The following is a 13,052-nucleotide window of genomic DNA, read 5'->3' on the forward strand; positions in this document are numbered from 1 at the left end:
TCCCGTGGAGGGCTGCATCTCCCAGACAAATATGATGGCAAAGTGTAACCTCCCTAAATTATAATACACTTTGATTTAACTGAGCTAACCATCTGCTTTTAAATTAGAAAAGAGGAAGACAACCTAATTGTTCTCTAAATTTTAAGTTCTTCGGGGAAGATATTGTGATCTTATAAAGAGCTGTTAAAGGAAACCAGAATGAGAGATGGTCTGGTACTAATGCAAAGACTTAACAGCTGATTGTTTTCATTTTAGAGGTAAGAAGAGCTAAATGAGCCAGTATAAAATATTGTTTTCCAGAAGCCTGAACAAGACCAAACTGATCTGTGCCCTCACTCACTTTGTCAGAAAAGAGGCGCTTTTCTATATATTCAGAAGATGGCTCATTTCCTCCAAAGGAACATCTCATCTGCTGTGGAGCATCACAGCATTCTCAGATCTCATTTTTCTGCTCTGGTGTTTTGCCTCAAGCCAAACACAGATGTGAATTTAATTTGGATTGTGCAATTACATGTTACGCACACTACAGTTTTTTGTTGTCTTCTGTAGCTACACTCTTATATCTGATGTATCATAATACTGCTAACTTTTACAAAGTCTTGTAAAGTAAATTTGGTTTTGTCTCATGGTTGCAGGGATGCAATTGCAGAAAATTGATGGCATGGTGAGTTTGGTGGGTGTGATGGGAAGGATCATGCCTTTCGGTGGAATGTCTCAAAGTGGCAGAAGTCAATCCACATTTTCAGGTCTGCATCTCAAATGACACCAACAGGGAATAAAGTGCTCAGTGTCTCATTTTGATGATGACAGGTTTTTACCACACAAACAGGGAATAAAATGCTCAGTGTCTCATTTTGATGATGACAGGTTTTTACCACACAAACAGATGACTGCAAATAAACAAAAAAAAAAAAAAAAAAAGCCCCGTGGAACCATAAATTTTAAATTTATGGATCTGCACTGAGAAAAAATATTTTAAAGCCCCTAGTGTGTACAAAACTGCATTTTTGAGAGAATCAGCTGAATGGCAATGAGTGTGTAAAAGCCATCAACACTTCTTCTCCACTACTTCCATTTTTATCTACCCATGGTCCTCCTGCTAAGAGATACTTGTCATCTGTGACTAAAAAATGCAGACAAAGAGCCTCTTCCGAAAATAGATATTTGTGTCTCCCCTTCAAGAAGTCTTCCAAGCTCATGTTGCAAACCCAGGTAAGAGAAGCATGAACTTCAGCACATCTAGAAGATTTTTTAGCTCTCATTTTTTCTCAGAGTCCTCATATTTTCAATGCAACTGAGGTTGTTGAGGAATATATCTGGTCTCAGTAGCTCAGCCCAAAAGCTGCATATTGAGACAAGAGGCCAAAAGCTGTTTGGGATGAGGGCATGAGGGTGGGTGATTGCCAGCCAGGGGATGGGGTGCTGGGGGATGCAGCAGAAGCAGGAATTGCTGATCTTTTGGATAACAAACAGGACGAAGACTGGTGATGTCAGTGAGGTGGATGGACATGGAGAGAGGGCAGGAGCTGAAGTCTCAGCAGGAAGGGCAAGACTTGCACCAGGAGACTGTGAGGGTATGAAAGCCCAAAACTTTTGGGGACCCTTGTTGGGGACCCTTCTTAGAGACATTGAGCCTGAACTGTTTCTGTGTTATTGCACCATAAATAAATGATTTTATGAAATGAGACATCTGAGACTGATATGGGGAACCTGGGGTTTAGCTGGTAAGGAAACCTGCTCTGGCTCTATGAGGGGGATTTTTTAGGAAGTCAAGCAGGGATCTGTGGGTTCACTGGAGCTGCCCACTATGAATGGGCTTTGGTCCCTACAGTTAAAGTCCCTGGCATTGGGAGTGGGACTTCTAGAGAGTCTCATGAATGGGCAAGCTGGTGACTTTCCTAAATAACATCAAGACCATACGATAAAGACTGCTTTCCTTGTTTTCTCTTCGCTTTAGTTTGTTTGCTTCATTTTTAAAGCAAACAGGATTTGAAAGCAAACCTTTAAACAAACCTGACCCGGCTGTTCATTCCCCATTTTCCAAGGTCATTTTGATCTGTGTTATCCACTCCAACAAAAATATTTGTCCAAAATGCAGCAATGTTGAGCTGTCCAGGCTGCTTTTAGAGAAATAAAGAGATAAATTAGTTTCCTTTTTATTTCAGATTCCCTTGTGAAATATATATATATATATATATATATATATATATATATATATATATATAAATCCTAGATTACAAGAAAAAGACTTTGAACATCCTATACCCAGGAGAAACTGTTGCTCTTGTTTGTTTTCTCTCTTAATTTCTGGAATTAGGTCTATTAAACAATAAAATCATACACCCACTAGATGGCACTGTTAGTTTCCAGTTTTCTCTCCATCACACCTGATGAGTTTTTAGAAAGAAGTGGGTCAAAAAAAAGGAAAAAAGAAAAAAAAAAACCCAGAAAAACCAAACTGAAACAGATTTGGGCAGTGTGCAAGTCCTTTGGAGTCAGGAACAAACAGACCAGCCTGCACAAAGCTGATTTGCACAGATGCTTTGGGTTCCCCTGGCTGGAGCTGGGACCACTCCACACATCTAATAATAACTCCCTATGATTGTCACTTCTGTCTGGGAGCTGTTTAGCTGGACAAACATGTAATTTCAATGGCTATTTCTGCACTCCTGGATGTATAGACATCTGCCATTTCCCAGGTACAGAATGTACTATACAGCCAGCTCTTAGCTAGACTCAATGGGATTATTGCTGCATTTTTCTGTCATTTCCCTCTGTGTGGCTGCCTTATATGAAAGGACAGTGGTTATAGAGTGTGCTTAAGGAGATATGAACAATTTCCTGCTCTGTCCTTGACCCTCCCACATCCCCCCCCCATCTCCCCAAACAAATAAACAATACAAATCCAGTCTCAATGCCTCTCTTTTCCCCAGGAGTTTTTGCCAAATGCTGCCAATACATTGCTTTGTGAAGGAAAATTGGTGGGATAGAATAAACATCCAAACCACACAAAAGCAGATTGAACACGGGTATTTTTGGCAGCTGCGTGGAGGTAGAGTGGGCTCCGTGACAGCTGATTTTAAAGACACCAGAGTTAAGCACAAACAACAAAATGATCAGAAATAGATGGCCATCAGTTTTCAACTTTTCTCACAGAGGAAAAGAAATTCCTTTCCTTTACAATTTTAAATGTTTTTTCTTTCCTTTCTCTTTTTTTTTCCACTATGTTCACCAGAAGAAAAAATAGCAAAATGAAGAAATAACATGCTCTAATAAGGCTGCTTTGCCATACAAAATCAACAGAGCTCCAGTAGTTTTGGTGTTGCAGAGTTAATGAAGCTGTTTTGGATTTGTGTTTCTCAGCTGACCAAATACTTAACAATAAATAGTTTCTTCTCAATTATATCAAGCCCTTAATGTAGAGTTTGACAGTATATTCAGGCTGCCATGTTTGATAACAGAAGTTTGCACATGAAAATTTCTAGAAACAAAGTGATGAACATTTGAACTCCCTACTTTACCCAGATTGTTAGTTTTGTGAAACTTTTAGGAAAGTAAATATCTTTGTGATGTCTGATTCTCAAAAGGGTTGTCAAGCATTGGAAAAGTCTGCCCATGAAAGTGGTGGAGTCACCATTCCTGGGGATATTCAAAAGCTGTGTAGTTGAGGCCCTTGAGGATATGGCTTAGTGGTAGACTTGGTGGTGATGGATTAAAGGTTGGACTTGATGGCCTTAGAGATCTTTTCACATAAATAATAAATATTTCTATGATTCTTTTGAGGGAAAAAAAAAAAACAAACTTGAAGAAGAGAGAAGGGACATGGTCTATTCAAGTGACTGATCCCTGGGCGAGTTTCCTAATCTCTGCAAATCCTTTTTGGTATTATTCCAGGGGTGACATTGCTTTTTCACATTTCTAGATTTGTCATAGGGCTTAGAAAACCCCTCTCTAGTATGTTTTGTCAATGTTGATGAGGTAAGTGAGTTATAGGAAAGGTCATGTCTTTCCCTTGTTTTTTTTTTTTAGCCTTTCTAATCAACAGCCTTGCTTGTGCAAAAATCCAATGCTGCCTCATACAATATAATCTAAAATATTGCTCCTTCTACACACTTGAATTTCTTGTGACCCAGGAGCTATGAACTCTGACCAAACCTTTTCTTTCCATATGGGAATTTAGAATTTTTTATGTATTAACCCCAGCTCCCTGAAAGACCTGTAAGACTACAGATATTTATGAATCCTCTACCCTTTCAGTCAAGTTAGATACCTTCAGCCATTACTCCCAAAGTTATTTCTGAGATGAGACTGAAAGCACATATACCCTTTACATCAGGCCTGTACAAGCCTGGGTACTTTGGCAGTGCCCTTAAACCCTCCATTTAAACCACAGATTTGAAGTGAAATGTTAGAAGAAAGTTGGAGAAATTTTCACTTCCTTAATGCTCATTTATCACTTGTAAGTGAATTTTTTTCCTTTCCCGATACCACATTTAACTCCATGGTCTTCCTGCTGAGAGTAAAAAAAATTAGACATTTACACCTAATTCTCCCTCCATGCAGCTTCAATCAAGATCTTTTTGGTAAATCTTTAGAGGATTCTTAAATTTAACTCAATTTGCATCCACTGTGTAAAATCTCTTCCTGCAGCAGCTGCTGCAGTAATGGACCCTCTTCAGGGGCACCTTGAGACAACAGCATCCTCAGAACTGTGAGCTTGGTTTAAATGATATGTTTTGATTTCCTGAGCAGCTCTGTGATAGGGTGGAAATGTCAGTATTCCCAGTCTAATTCCACAGACAGCAGTCATTACAGCCCTAAAGGTGGGACTAGAAGTCTTTGTAACTGATTTCCCAATTGTTGTCAATGGTGATCATCCTGGTGGTCAAATCTGGCCCTGTCTGGGGAATTTTCAAGCACAAACACACAGTCACTGGCACACATATATAGACAGAAGAAAATATATGAGAAAGCACAATATATTACAATGATAACTGCAGCAAATTAATATAGGTACATTTAGGGGCACTGGGAATATGGAAATATTCACTGTAATTGCTTTTCACTACAAATTCATTTCAGGAAGATGAGAAGGTTGAAATGAAGGGCTCTTGTAAAGAGCCTTTTCACTGGGAGTAAAAGAGCTAATTTTGTTAGTGTCTCATCACTGCACTTTCTGTCTTTCATTTATTTATTTATTTATTTTTGGTTAAGGAAAATACATTGAAAACTCCCATGATTCCTTTTTCTATTTTCTCTAGGATAAGCATGGAGGATCTATGCATAATGGACTGCTCCAGAAGAAATTAATATTTCTACTGGCTTTTAAAACAAATCATCTGTACTCCTTGGAAACCACCAGGAACAAGATAATTCAGTGTTCCTTACTGTGGTGATGAAAATTCACATTTAAAATAAGCTGTGGAGCTGATTCAAACTTTATTTCATGCAGGCAGTTGTATATATGGCATGCAAGGACAGACACACAAAACCTGTGGCCACCTCAGACATTCCCAGTTCTTCAATTACAGTAAGTAATAGAAATTGATCTTGTGATAAAGCTTTCAAACACTCATGGCCACTTTTAATGTCATCGTGATAACAGAACCTTAATTCAAGAAACTACATGTTTAAAGCCAAATACTTGCTGTTATCCTTAATATGGTGGACTTAAACCAAACAAACTCATTATCTCCTTTCACAGAATAATTCACAGGGACCAAGTTCCTTTCATAAACTCCTCATTGTTGTGCAGATTTAATTATTTATGGTTATTCCTGAATTATAGACATTCATGGAATGGTGCAGATATTTGGGAGGAACACAGGAAAATGATCTAATGGCATATAAAATTGTACAAAGGAAGTGGGCAGCATTAGTTTCAAGGTTTTGTTACTGTGTGGAGCCATAGTATGTGATGTTCACACATTTCTCCCTGGGAAGATCAGACAGTTGTAGTGCAATGACTTGGGAGTTTCCCTCTTAGATTTATACCTTAGATTTTTTCTGGTCCCAGTGGGAATAACCAATGCCCAACATAATTCTCACAAGAGTTTTGAATCATGGCATGGATATCCCGGTTTGGGTGGACAACTCCTCAGATCTGTGATTGATCTTGATGTGCTCATCACCCACATCCATGAAGAATGAGCTGGCATGTCCTAGAAGGTGTCAAAAGTCAACAAAGACCCCCCAAAGTTCCCCAAATTCATTTCTGAGGCTTTCCACCAGAGAACTGAAAGCTCCCCGTCCTCAGGGGAGGTACCTGGGCATTCCCACTGAGTCTGAGCATTTTTAAACCCATCAGACTTTGGGTCTCTTCCCCTGCCCCAAAGGATCAAGACAATCAGAACAGCAGACAACTAAATTGCAGCAATCAAGTCTAATAACAAGATCCACAGGTGATAATATGTTTTTATTCTTCAGGCACTTGATCAGTTGTCTGAGCCTCAGGAGCCCTGGATGTGTGGATTTTCCTAAATTGTGTCCTCTGAGTCATGCAGTGGAAGTGTCCAAACCTTTCCATCAATTATACAAGGAGTTGAAGCCCCAGCATTTCTAAGGCATTGATTTAATCTAAAACAGTCTGAACTTATGCATTCTTTAGAAATTCTGCATTTCTTTGAAAAGTTAAGCGGCCACCTCAGACACCATGCTTGTCCTTTCAAATTAACAACAATCATATACTCCTTTCCAAGGAGCAGAGATACAACACCCTCAGAGCTCCACCTTCAATTTTCCTCTCTGAACACAAAAAAACAGATGCCTTATTATTATTATCCACTGAAGAGGAATGGAGCCCTGAAACAACATCTAGAGACAGAATATTACAGTAGATGACTGGGGACAGCTTGGTACAAATGTTCACTCACAGTCAAGAGTGACGAGCTGATAAAATTACAGAAAATTGTGTGCTCAGTTTTCACAGTGAGACTACAATTTGCTGACACTTCTGGAGAGAGTTCTTACTGCTTGGAGATATTTAAACAACCACTTGGTGTGAGACACAACACAGCTTTGTTGCCATACTGTGGCAGTAATTAGTTATTCTGATTGTGCTTATGTGGAGATAAAGGGATTGACACTTATATTATTCCTGTATTTGTCCTGAAAAATTTCATGAAGGGAATATGAAATATCAAATTACCACCCCTTGTGCTTGCCATTTGAGGATGTGGGTACAGCAAGAGATGGAGCAGCAGATAGATCCTTTCAAGAAAACTCTTTTTTTTGATTTTGTTGTGAAACATGATTTCGTTTTGATTTAATCTTTAGACAAATCTAAAAAAAAAACCCCAAACCAGCAAACAAAACTCAATGAAAAACAATCAACGTTTCTTCTTCTTGTTTTAAATTGTATCCCTTGACAACTTTACTAGCAATAACATGGCATTAGAGCAAGTTCCTACAGGGTATAAGCTTAAACGTGGAAGTGATGCATGTCCTGGGATTTTTGCTCAAACCTGCATCCTACTGAGTTGCATGATGGTATGCTAGAAGATTAAAAAGGTTATCCTGCTCAAAAATCAGTTGACCTTTGGACTGCTAAATTCAGACCTCCTGTGTGCTGAAATTTTGTCCTACTCACAGAATCCCACAGAAACAAACATATATGAGGTCATAGAATCCTAGAATTGCTAAAGTTGGATGAGACCTTTAGGATCACTAAGTCCATCCATCAATCCAGCACCAGGACCACATTCATCATTAAACCATGTCCTCAAGTGCCTCATTTAAATGTTTTTTTGAACACTTACAGGAATGATGACTCCACCACTTCCCTGACCAGTGTGCTGCAATGATTTGCAGTCTTTTCCAGCAAAAAAAGATTCCTAATATCTTATCTAAACCTCCTGTGGTAAGATATTATTTACAAAGTGACAGGGACATTGCAAAAAGGAGTGAGACTAAGGACATGACCCAGTCCTTACTGATAGCCCTGGAATCATCAAATAGAGGAACACAGTTGTGGTCACAGAGGCCAAGCAGTGCTGGTCTCCCTACAATTTCACATATAACATGTTTCTTTGTTAATACTGATGCACAAGGTGAAGGTTGTTTTGTAAACTTTATAACCTTTTCACCTAACCTTAGGGGCACAGAAGTTATTTCTGTGGAGCATTTGGATCTTCCCAAATACAGGTTTGTAACCTCATTTTTCATCATCTGCTCACCTTTAGACTATTTCCTTATTTATAAAACATTTGCCATGCAGGTGTAAAAAAATCAATTTGTAAACTGCATTTTCTGTTAGGATAAATAAATCCATAGGAATTACTGAAAAAGCCAGGGGCTTGGCATATTCCTAAGCTCCTAGGCCCAAGAGCAGAATTCTGCTCATAGTTACACTACCACAGTGCTGAGCAACCAAATAAGGATTCAGTCTGCTGTCATCTAAGCCCTACCAAAAGGCAGTGCAATCATGGGACATTATTATGTGCTCAGTTAGAGTGATTATGTGTGGGACTGAGTCCAGCTGAACAGCCAAGGCCAGATTTTGTTTATTTGCTTGTAAAGCTTCTAGCACATTTCAGCCGTGGTATAAAGAAGAACCATTACCATTCCATTAAAGAAGTCTGACAGCAAAAAAATCCTGTGCAAATTGAAAGTGATATGATTGCTACAGCATTAGATTGTTCCAAAATCCACAAATACATCAACCAAAGGAAAAAAAAAAAAAAAAAAAAAAAAAAAGGAGAAAATAAAAGATGTGAGAAAGTCAATTCTGAAATGAACTTCAGACTCTCAAAGTACTTGTTTATAAATTCATGACATCCATTAACAATCCATACTTACTAAAACAAAGGAGGATGCTAAAAGTACAAAATTATGATGTGTCAGTTTATCTGGCAAACAGCTGCATGCTCTTTTCAAATTCCTTGCTACACACAGAATTCTCTGAGTGAATCAAGAGCAAACAAAACCGATCAGGAGCACAAGCAAATGAATCTATTAACAAATGAAGGATGTGTCTGGAGCAACAAACAGGAGAACCTCTGTGCATTCAAACTGGTGAGCACAAGTTCCTGAGAAAAAGTGGAAGGAAGAAAAGCAAGTCAGCAAGTGTTCTGAAGTGCTGGGAGATATATAGATTAAAGGAAAGAAGTATGCAAGAAATCTCATATTAATTTTAGCAGATTCAGTTTGAAATACATTTTTAGCCTCTCAGGAGGATGGCTGGAATTTCAAAGGTGTTTCAGTGATAACTCTGGCTGAGCCAGAGCCTGGAATATTGAACTGTGGACTTGTTTGCAGAATTATTTGTATTCCAACTTGTCCTCAAAAGAAATCCCCAAAATCAACACCTCAATGGCCACCAACAAAACCCAAGCCCCAAAACTGATTATTTCACTGCAGCACTTATTATCAATCCATTACTCCACCTCCGAATTCTTTCTCAGAACCTGCTCTGCACTTTCATTTGACTCTGCTTCAGGACTCCACCTATATCTTTACTTATATTGGAAATTTCTTTAAGTGAAGGCTCTTTCTGCATAGTTGCTTTCTCTATTGAAGAAATCTATGTATTTCTGGAATGCTGTGGCTCCTGTCTCTCTTTCCTGAGGAGTTGCTGGACTTGGATTAATTTTTGATTTTGAGTAGAAAGTTGCTAGCAGTTGGTATGGTCTGTGAACGATAGTTCATCCATTTTTCCATTTTATTTAGATCCATTTGGGAAAAAATTTATTATATTACTCAAAATGGCACCTATTTCTTCCATTAGTGAATATGCAGGTAAAACTGGAAAATAATTCCTGCAATCTCCCCATTCTCTTTCATGCTAAGAAAAATACATTGAGACAGAATTTCCATGTGATAGCTGTGTAAATTTTAATATAAGGTGTAAGGGGGTAGTAAAACCTGCTCATTCCTGGGGATAGAGTTTCCTAATCTTATGAACAGTGGTGCTCAGAAAACACTATCAGAGGTGACAGGATATGACTTTTCTACAAAGGTAAGTAACACACTGCCTGAAAGTAGGGAGATTTTTCAGTTAAATTAGGAAGTCTTGGAGGTATCTGCTGACTGGAGCTGGAAGACTATTCTGCTGTAAGTACAGATGGCAATCTATCTAATTCACAGTGTAGAGAGAATGTAATCAGCTAAACCAGATGAAATTTCTTTAAAAGCTTTCTGTTTTTCCCCTAGAGAAAAATATTCTTAGCATATCCTTAGAAATCACCTATCATTCTAGAAATACCAATTCAACATTTAAATCACTTTTCACGTCATCCTTGCTTTAATTCTGCTGCATTTTCAGATGAAGTGTCTGAGCTCACAGTCTCACAGTGCTGTTGGAAGCAAACAGGTAGGATAAAGTTGCCCAGAGAAGCTGTGGATGTGCCATCCCTAGAATTGTCCAAGGCTAGGCTGGATAAGGCTCTGAGGAATCAGGTCTAGTGCAAGGTGTCCCTGTCCATGGCAGGGGGCTGGAACTAGGTAATATTGAAGGTGCCTTCTAATCCAAACCATTCAATGATTTTATGGAACATGAAGACTACTGAAGTCCTATGGAAGTGGAAGGTGTTGGTCAAGCACAGACAGGTCCTTCCTAATGTTTCTTGGACAGAAAATTCCTCAAGATGAAATATAGAGATAATGGTGATGGAATTCAGTCAGAAAATCAAACAATTTAGGTGACTACAGCATAGATGTCTGTACAGGAAATACTTGTGAACATTTCTGTTAGTTACTGAGGATACAAATCCTCTAGATGTTGTGAGTATTGCCACCACAGTAATGATAATGAAGCTGTGGCATTATGAAGAACTTAGGTGCTTGGCAAGGGACATTTTTTTAAACAAAATATGTTTTAATACACCAGACTGAAAGGTCAGTGTTGTGGGGCAAGATGTTTGTACAGCTCTTACTGCACAAATAAGTACCGGGCAAATCAGAACATGACAATGCTTCATTCTGAGACTAAATAAAAGAAAATTAAACATCCTTTACTATGAAGCATACCCTCAAAATGTTTTTTTTCTCCTTGTTCTTTCTTCCTAACCAGTATTCTTCAGTGATGCACAAGTTCAAAGCTGCTCTGAGGGGATTTTTCCTCCTTAGGCCCTTTGCTGTGGAGGATTTTCCTACCACAATCCATTCACTTTCTGCATTTGTGTTGCAGACCTACTCAAGGTCTCTTTCATTCCTTCTCTGCTCAGCAATTCTCCCACTGTTCCAAGGGAAAATCTCCTCCCTCCTTCCAGCAGTTTCTGCAGCAGGCAGAGTAGAGAGTTTATTTTGTCCTCCTTCCAGGCATTACCTTTTAATAGACTAATACATGTAGTATCCATTCAGATCACTTGATAGCAAATCAAACAGACCCTCACAATCACTGTCTAGAAGATCACTTGTGCTCTGGAATCTTCTAATACCTACACATTATTGAACTACAAATGGTTTGGAAGGTGAAATTGCTTGTCAATCCGTACAGGGTCCCTTCTGGTTTTGAGAGCGCTTATTCAAGATATTTCAGTGAGCACTTACTCAAGATATCTTGCCTACATAGATTTAAAGTCAATCAAATAAGGGCAAATATTTTGCAGTATGAGTTTACAGTTATAGCATTTTCTTTTTAAGTGTCTCTTCAATTCTCTACACTTCACTCCTCCCTGCTTACTGAAATATGAATATTAATACTTTTGTTCATGTTTACCTGGCACACATACTGCAAAAACCAATGTTCTACTTAGGAGGATTATTCAGCAGGTATAAATGTTTCTTCATACAGCTTGTATCCAATTTCTGTTGGATTTTTTTCCTTTACAAATTGAAAACGTGTAGGAAAGTGTTACAACTTCAATCATGGTTAACTCTACAAAGTTCACAAAAGGATAGAGAGAAAAAAAGAAAGAACTGAATTGCAATAATAAAAATCTGAATGCATGAAGTGCTGAATGCAAAATTGGAAATGGTTTTGTGTGTCTGTGTGGGGAAATCAAAATGGTGTTGTATTAAGGTACTTTGCCTCTGTCACTTAAATGGCAAAAGAGAAAAACATAAACTAGTTCTTCCAAGCAAAATAAATATCCTTTTGAGCCCAGTGAAACCACTGTGGGTCTTTGAAATGCTTACATGAGATTTATTTTCTTCAAGAATAACATGTTTCCATTTCAGCATAACACGAGCAGTAAACAAAACAACATGTGTCTTAAAATAAAGAACATTCCTATAACAAGGATCCAATATGCTTCCTGTGAGAGCAGAGATCACCCACCAAGTGAAGAAGCCTTTCTCTGCTATCAAGATGCTAAATCTCAATGCCAGCACTTGAGCTTGATCATTTAAAATATTCTCTCAGCAGAAAAGTGCAGACTGCTGCTCCTTTTTAAAAATTGTGCTGTAGTAATACTGCAAATCTTTGTCCTTTGGCATCATTTCTTAGACCAAAAAAATAATTCTGGTGTGCCTTCTCAAAAATCAGAGGGGATGTCAACTCATTCAGACCCAAAGATGGTGTCTCAAATCTCTAAATCTAGGATTTCCTTTCTCTTTTCTTCCCAAGAGAGTACTCTGCTTTATAATCATCTCTTCAGGGAGACAGAACATTTGTCATGGAAGAGACAAAAGCATTGAGATAAGCTCTTTCTGCAAGCTTCAAGCAGATGTACTCTATTCTAAGGTAGCATGAGAACTAAGCTAAGCCATGCAAAACAAGAGTTATGCATATGAGATTTTTGTCTGTGCATTTTCTCTGATATTTGGTTAAAACAAAGTTCAAGATAAATCTTTTCTCCCTGTTTCCACTTCAGAATTCATGTCTAGTTCTTGTCTCTCTGAAATGGCCAGAACCATTCTTTCCAGAGGTGTCTAGTACATAATATACAGCTTTCCTACCCAGCCTCAATCCATGTTCTATTCATTTATATAAACCAGCCTTAAACCACCTTACCTAGATCAACAGAACTTAATTCAAGATGTTCTTGCATTTGAAAGATGCATATGAATGTCTAATACAACATCTAATACTTTTAGATGTTCTGTTATGTATGATAAAGCCTTTGACTGTAGCAGGATGTGGGGATTAGGTTCAAAATGGAGATAACAAAACT

General features: G+C 38.3%; 1 long non-coding RNA gene across 1 annotated transcript; it reads left to right on the top strand.

Annotated features, from left to right (window-relative positions):
• Positions 1 to 713: 713 nt before the first annotated feature.
• On the top strand, positions 714 to 921 carry LOC310916050. The gene is made up of 2 exons (XR_014591252.1): positions 714 to 810; positions 868 to 921. It is a non-coding gene; the product is annotated as an uncharacterized lncRNA (long non-coding RNA).
• The last annotated feature ends 12,131 nt before the right edge of the window (positions 922 to 13,052 follow it).

This window comes from Zosterops lateralis, assembly GCF_965231275.1.
Source record: "Zosterops lateralis genome assembly, chromosome: 1".
In the NCBI taxonomy this organism is placed as follows: Eukaryota; Metazoa; Chordata; class Aves; order Passeriformes; family Zosteropidae; genus Zosterops; species Zosterops lateralis.